The sequence below is a fragment of the Myotis brandtii genome, unplaced genomic scaffold, assembly GCF_000412655.1.
Source record: "Myotis brandtii unplaced genomic scaffold, ASM41265v1 scaffold532, whole genome shotgun sequence".
In the NCBI taxonomy this organism is placed as follows: Eukaryota; Metazoa; Chordata; class Mammalia; order Chiroptera; family Vespertilionidae; genus Myotis; species Myotis brandtii.
The window spans coordinates 1,139,719-1,147,893 of record NW_005369955.1 but is presented as its reverse complement, the minus strand read 5'-3'; positions in this window follow the sequence as shown (position 1 = coordinate 1,147,893).

Below are 8,175 nucleotides of genomic sequence, written 5' to 3'. Positions count from 1 at the left end.
GAGAGGGAGGGGGAGGGGGAGGAGAGGTAGAAACATCAAGGATGAGAATCACTGATCAGCTGCCTCCTGCATGCCCTCTACTGGGGATCCAGCCCCCAGCCTGGGCTTGTGCCCTGATCAGGAATCGAACCATGACCTCCTGGTTCATAAGTTGACACTCAACCACTGAGCCATACCAGCTGAGCTAATCTTAATGAACCCGGAGAGAACCTCAAATGACACATGCAACCCGTCCCATCCCCAGGGCATTCCAAAGATCTCCTCCGCCCAGCCCTGCCCAAGCCTATGTGGCAACATAGTATTATGACTTATTACTGGGAAGTCTTCCTCTTCAGACCCTGCTGCTCAGGGACTGGGGGTGACAAGACAAGAAGGAGGGACAGAGACAGGAGCTGCGCCTTGGGGTCCAGGAGCACCCATGCAGCACTAGGGAGCCGTGGGGGCGTGATTCTGTGTCAGGGCTCAGGGGTCCTCCCCATGGCAACAGTCACCCCCTATGGTGGCCAACACGACCCCCATCAGTCACCCAGCTGGAGTGATGCCCTCTAGGCCCAGAGATGACCTCACCCCATGCCCTCCTAGGGCACAGGCTCCATGCAGTGCCCTGCTCAGAACTGGCACATTCTCAGCCCCACAGGGTGCGGCTCTGAACCCTGAGGAGGCTGTGGGGGGTCCAGGAGGGAAAGGCCCGGCCTCTGCCCAGGGCGGGCACCACCGACTAGAAGACAGACATAACCCTCCAGGGTCATGTCTTCCCAGAAAATGACGGGCCATCCATGGACCACATGTGTCAGAAACCCGTCATCCGAGGCTTCCTGGTCCCTCTGTCTCCTCCTCTCCACTCATCCAATTAAACTCCACCTCTGCCGGTTCCACTGCGGAAATAGCTTTTGCAAAGTCGTCTACCACGGGGGTCCCTCAAGAGGGGCTGAGAGCCATGCACAGTGTCTATATAAACAGGTGTCATCTTACCTTCATGCTCAGAGGTGAGCAGCTGGGACAGTGTTCTGGGGCAGCTGGAAGGTGACACCCCCTTTTAAAGAGGAGCACTGAGCGATACAGCTAAGCCTGGGGTCCTTCTGGCCGAGTCTAGCTCTGGGCCGCAGGGGGTTCTGCTCAGGGTGGGCAGAGGCCCCGCATTTCCTTGTGTCCTGTAGAAGCCGGTTCCAATGGTGACATCCTGTGGCAACAAGGAGCAACTGTCAGGAAATGCTTAGCAGGCTCATGTCCCATGTGACCAGGGGGACAGGGAAAGAGCCTCCCCTCGGACCCTGGGAGGCCCCTTCTTTAGGACAACTGGGAGGAGCCAGGTGCCTGAGAGAGGACGTCACTTCCTGCCCATAGGAGGCAGCATCGGCAGCGTGCCTGGCCTTGAGGCCTGGCTTGCTCCTCTCTGCGTCCTCGGAACCCCGTGACTGAATTGTATCTCAGGTTCCTGCCTGTATAGTGTCAGGGCTGATGATCAACCACATCCCATAGGTTGGTGGTGACGTTTACATGAATTAGAGCTAATATGGATGTAAAGGGATTCGAACCCAGGACCGTGCCTCATGCCGAGTGAGGGCTCCACAGGTGGGAGCTAATGTTATTTTTTGAATGTTGGGATGAGTCGGAGAAACAGAAAAGGAGCTTGGGGTGCTGTGTTCATCGGTTCTACTTTCTTCCTCTCCAAGTTGCCTAGGAAGCTCATGGTGGGACCTGCCTGACCCCCAGCAGCCAGTGATGGGGCCCCCCAAAATTCATGTTGATCCCACTGGATCTGAGTTTATCTGTATACACAGCACTGAGTAGCCGATTCTGTAACATAAGTGGAGACACACATTCCCAAACCACTAGATAATCACCCCAAAACCACACCCACACGTCACAGGACTGCGCCAGGAGATGGGAGCTATTATCGTCCGATTTTCCCCAGGTGAGGAAACTGAGGCACGGGTAGCGAATACAACTTCTCCAACCTACAAGGAGGCGGGCCATGGTCCCAGGGTCTGCACATGTGGCTTCCGCTTGGTTGGTTCACAAACTTGGAGTTTCCTGGGTGAAATCTGAAACTGGCCCGACACAGACGCAGACGCAGACAGAAATCGAAGACAGAGGCAGGCCCCTCCACATGGGCGGGTGGCAGGGTTAGGACGTGAGGGAACTCCGAGGCCAGTCTTGGGCTGTCGCAAGACGAGTAGATCTCTGCACCCGCCCTCCAGAATCTTCCAAATTTATGTATCGGCCTTACCGGGGCTCAGCCACGTCCACTGTCCAGAGGGTCTCAACACCACACTCCTCTCTCACGGCTGCGTCTTGGGAAACAGCTCCTGCTGTGGGAACGGCAGGCAGAGTGTATGTTCCAAGGATGGGAGGGGCAGGGAGCCCCCTACCAGCTCACAGGTCACCCCAGGGTCACATTCTCACAATGACCCCCTCCAACACACCCCAAGAAGTAGCCAGAAAGGTGCGTGTAACAGACAACCGATGAAATCCCGGCTCAGGCTTCATGCTTCCGTGTCCCACTGAACGGTGTCCCCTGCTTTACTGCTGAGAAACGCTGGACTTACTACCGAGGACAAGTAGTGGGTAACAAATCACCTGCCTTTTAGAATGTCAGCAGCGACGATGAGGGAAAGGGACCATTGAGTTGATAGTCCTATGACATTAACAAACGCCCTTCCTGAGCTGGAAAGAACAGCACCATATTTCACTCGAGAAGGGATATACGTACATAAAACTCTGTCATTTTAATTTGTGAATCATTAAATGAAATGACTGCAGTAGTGCTTCAGGGACAAGTTCTTCCTGTGACAAAGGGGACGGCCTTCGGAGTCGGCCAGAGGGCTCTCACTTCTCCCAGCCGAAGCACCGGCCTCGTTCCAGGCCCTCCCCGGTGAACTGCAGAGGGAAGAATTCACCATGGGCAGGATCCAGGCCCCTTTTCTGCAAGACTCCTTTCCTCCTGAGTAATAGGATCTGAACGGCGCCACCCTCGTGATGTGCTGGGGAATTAAATGCCTCTAGTGTGGGGGGGCCCAGCACGCATCCCAGACTCCTGTCCCTTTGAACACAGTCCCTTCCAGCTCCCCTTCCTTCTCAGGCTCCTGGCGGGGATGAAGAAGGCTCAGTGGCCAGGTCGTTACCTCCACAGAGTAACACAGTCAGGAGCCTCGCACCAGCTGTGCCTCTAGAACAGTCTGCTCTACGGAGCGCAGTGACCTTGAGAAATCCTTTGACCCTCGTTCTTCATCTCTATCACGGGAAGGATTTGTAAGAGGAGCAGGAAGGTCCCTTCTAAATGTGACAGTTTCGGGGTCACCGGACCTGCACCCCGTTTCCTCCACACCTCTGTGTCCCACATTAAAAAGTACAAGTTCAACACAAAACATAGCTCAAATACATTTCTCTTATTGGGTATCAATGTTTTCTCGCTGAAGCGAATGTATTTTCTATTGTTTTAAGGATTTTTTATTGTGAAACCAGAGGCCTGTGCACTGGGGGAGGGTGGGGGCCGGCAGTCCCTCAGCCTGGCCTGTGCCCTCTCACAGTTTGGGACCCATCAGGGGATATCCACCTGCCAGCTTAGGCAGATCCCCTGAAACCGGCTCTCCAACATCCCCCGAGGGGTCCTGGATTGCAAGAGGGCACAGGCCAGGCGGAGGGACCCCACCAGTGCATGATCTGGGCAGGGGAGAGACACAGGAGGTTGGCCAGCCTGGGAGGGACGGCAGGAGGTCTCCAGGGCTGGACCCCAGCAGCAAGCTAACCTACGGGTTGGAGCGTCTGCCCCCTGGTGGTCAGTGCACGTCATTGCAAATAGTTGAGTGGCCTTAGCATATCATTAGCATATTATGCTTTGATTGGTTGAACGGCCAACCCATCGATCAGACACTTAGCATATTAGTCTTTTATCATATAGGATTGATCAAACAGATAAAATTATATATATGCATAAATACTACACCCCCACAGTATAAACATACATGTTCATAAAAATAACAATACAAAATTAAACTGGGCACACCCCCTGTATACAGTTGAAGGAAAGGCACAATGCCCATACCTCTTGGTGGTCAAGTGGGTCCCTGCCTGACCCGATCTCCTGGTTCTTCCTCACCCGTGGACATTGCTCTGAACTCTGTGTCATTAAGTCCCATGCTTTCCTGTAGTTAGCACATGTATGTATCTCTTCATATGCACTCCTTATTTTTGTGATAGGAGTTAAATTATATGCATTCTTCTGAGACCTATATATTTTTTCTCATCGTGTTCTTGAGAGTCAGTCGTGTGGCTTTGGGTACATTCATTCATTTTCATGGCTGCATAATGTTTCATTTAAGAATAAAGAGGGGACAGGGTTGGGGAATTGGGTGAAAAAGGTGAAGGGGTCAAGCAGCACAAATTGGCAGTCACAGGACAGCACAGAGATGAGGATTACCCACGGGGAATGGAGTCAGTGAGATGGTGATAACTGTGTGGGGGGGCCAGGAGGGGACATAAAGCCATCGGGGACCACTCTGTGAAGCCCATGATTTCCTCATCACTTGGCTGTACATCTGATACTAATACAGAATCATATTGAATGTAAACTATAATTGGGGAAAAAAATTAAAGTATAAAGTGGGACTCACTTAAGAAATCCTAGTCTTAAGGGATATGTGGGTCATTTCCCCTGTGTGTCTGTGTGCTTGCGTGCTATTTCCAATCGGGCCATTATGAATATGCATGAGCTCATGAATATTCAGGAATGCCCTCATGTGCCTCTCCTGGTACACCTGTACCAGCTTCTCTGTGCAGGAGGGCAATTGCTTACATATAGAGTGCACCCATGCTCCGATGTACTGGGGAGCAGCATGCTACTTTTCAAAATTATTGCATCATCTTACACTCATTTCAGCAAAGGACACAAGGTCCCGTGGCTGCCTCTAACAGCTGGTAAGGTCAGACTGAGACTTGGCTATTTGGACAGACTGAACATGCTGGTTTGAACTTGAGCTTTTCCCATGACCAACACTGTTCAGATGTCTGTATACATTCACTGGCCATTCGTGCCTTCTGTGCCCCGAAATGCTTGCCTTTTGCTGACTGTCATTGGCTCTCTTCCCTTTTCCTGTAGGTGTGAAGGGATTCCTGACAGATTCATAGCACTTCTCCGGTTTTGTGTGTTCAAACATCTTCTCCCAGTGGGTGGCTCTTGTGTATCCACATTTGCGTGATGTCTTCTTGTATTAACGCACGTTTACCTAGTTTGTCTTTATCTTGGTTTTTCTGTGCTCTTTAGCACACTTTTCTCTGTCCTGAGACCATGAAGATCCTCTCCTACGTTACTTCTTAAATTCTTTGCTTTTTACCTTTAAGTCTCCCACCCAGTTCCCTAGCGGCATTCCCTGTCCTGGCCCCTCCCCCCAGGAATCCCCAGATGAAGTTTCCCACGCCCAGGGGCTGGCTCTGCTCCCTATTTGCTCCATGGATGCAGTTTTCCTCCTTCTTACCAACCATTTGCCACTGTTTGTAATACAACAGTTTCACACTAAACTCTGCCGTCTGGCAGGATGTCAGCACACACCTGGGCCGTCTCCTGGGTCGTACATGAGCTACTCTGGACAACAGGAGATGAGATGGTCGGAGTCTGCAAGGAATGGGACTCTGATTTCTTCATGTAAATGTTAGACGAGGTTCTGGTAAGCTACACTGGAATTGCACTGAATCCATAGAACACTTTGGAAATAACTGACATATTTAGAAAAATGACTATACATCCATTTCGGTCTTCCAATGCAATACAATTTTTTAATCATTTCTTTTTGTTAATCCTCGCCTGAGAATATTTTTCCATTGATTTTTTTAGGGAGAGTGGAAGAGAGGGAAAGACAGAGAGGAACATCGATGTGAAACACATGGATTGGTTGCCTCCTGCATGAGCCCTGACCAGGGCCTGGGCCGGGGAGGAGACTGCAACCAAGGTACCTGCTCTTGACCGGAATCAAACCCAGCACCCTTTGGTCTGCAGGCCGACGTTCTATCCACTGAGCCAAACTGGCAAGGGCTCATTTTTAAATTTAAACTACTTGCAAATATTCTATTAGGTTTTGACCTAGATACCATGTGTAGATCTGTAACTAGTTTAAATGTGTCCTTTGGGAAATCACACTTTCTAACCTTGGGCAGGTAGAAATGCAATAGCCTATGGCATTGTTTTTGGTTGGCCACACCCCTATAATCTCTTATGAAATAAAATAATTTGTCCATAGAGTCTGTTGGTTTCTTACAGAGAAAGCTGTATTATCTGCGAATGGCGGGAATTGTCGTTCTCTCTTTACATGTTTTATACAAATGGTTCATCTCCCATGTCAGGTTTCTGGCTGAGCCCCTACAGAGCAGGGAATTGAAGAAACGGGAGTGAGCAGCCCGCTGGCCTTTGCAGGAAGAAGGCTTTCTGACAACTCAATGTCGTGCACACCGTCCCACTAGTTTATCCGTGGATACTTACTAGTTACCTGTCTTTGCACTTACGTTACTAACATTTTTCAATAATAAATGGTTCTTGAGATTTTATTGAAATGTCTTCTGTCTATTCAGATCAGGGAGTGACTTTCCACTTCTGCTAATGGAATCAGTGACATTAATGCGTCACGTAAAGTTGCTGTACATTTGCATTCCTGGAATAGGCCCCGCCGGTCACAATGTTCCATCTCTCTGTGTCTCCTGTGCTCTGCAGCCTGCCAGCGTTTCACTCAGCACTGTTTCACGGTGTCCATTAAAGAGGCTCCAATATTAACTTTCTTTCCCAACCTTGCTTGGTCGGAGAATCAAGGTTACACCACCCTCTGGGAAGCAGTGTGCCTTCTCCCGTTTTTCACTTCTTGGGGATGTTTGGTATAATATTAACAACGTGCGTGTGTTTTTTTAAATATTTAACTGGAGAGCCTTGGCGGGGAGTGGGGGGTAACGTTTTCTCTGAGGGAAGAGGGCACTGATTGATCGGACCGCCAAGTGGAAGTTACCGAGGAAGCCCAGGGAGGGACGAGGCTTGCTTTTTCAGGATCGAGCCTGTTTATAAACGGAAAGAAGCTTAGAGGGTGAGAAGGAGATAAAGGAGAGGAAGGGAAGGGTGTGGAGGGGACCTGGGGGTCAAGAAGAGGTAAGCTCAGTGCCCAATGGAGTAGACAGACCCTGGGAGCCACTCTGGCCCCGGAGGCGGGATGTAAGAAAGATGGGGTCTCTGAAGGTGACAGAGGCTGGAAGCACGAGGAACTCTTTCCAATGGCCTTGGTCTCCTCTGGGAGGGAGCACATGGGCCAGCCAGCCTGGTAGGGAAGAGGTGGAACCAGGGCAGGAGGACTGATGGAGGAGAACAGGCGGGAGGGAGCTGGTCTGGCCTGATGTGACCCCATAGGGCAGGTTACCGAGCCGGGGTTGAGCTTCTAGAGGGGCTCTCGCAGGCCTGGAATGAAAGGCGCTGGGGGGCTATGAATTCAGGTTATTACATAATGTCGGCTGAAGAGCTGGATCGTGATGCACTGGGAGAGAGAGAGGACTGGGGACTCTATCCCCGGTGGGTGGCGGCTGATCGATGATTCTCATCATTGATGTTTCTATCTCTCTTGCCCTCTCCCTTCCTCTCTGGAATCAATAACAATGTATTTAAAAATACAAATGAGAATGAAGTGCAGACAAGGAGCGGGAGGAAAGGAGGACACCAAGAGGCAGTGCTGGATCAGAAAGAACCGGTCTGAGCGTACGCTTGCTGCGGTTGGGTGTCCGGGTTTGGGTTGGGTTAAGGTTCAGTCAATCCTAGTGATGTGGGACTTCGACGTGAGAGACAATGGAGCCGGGGCCTGAGAACCTACTGCCCCGGAAGTCTGCCTTTACATTCTCCATACTGTCTGCCCTTCGGAGTGCGGAGGAATTTGCATACATGGTGTAACATAATGCTCGCTGTCAAATGGATGAGGGGGTCCTAATAGTATCTCTAGATGGAGCGCGCATGCTCAGAGAGACAGAGTGCATGCGCAGTAGGGATTGCGTAAACTGAGCGAAGATCCCCCACAGCTAAGACGATCTGGGATGCAGTATATGGTCCCTACCTCTGGGGCACGTGCACCCTGATCGCCCTCTACCTCACACTCCAGCAGAGCCAGCACCTCAGAAGGCAGATACAGGCTGGGCATAATGGATGACAGGTGGGTTTCA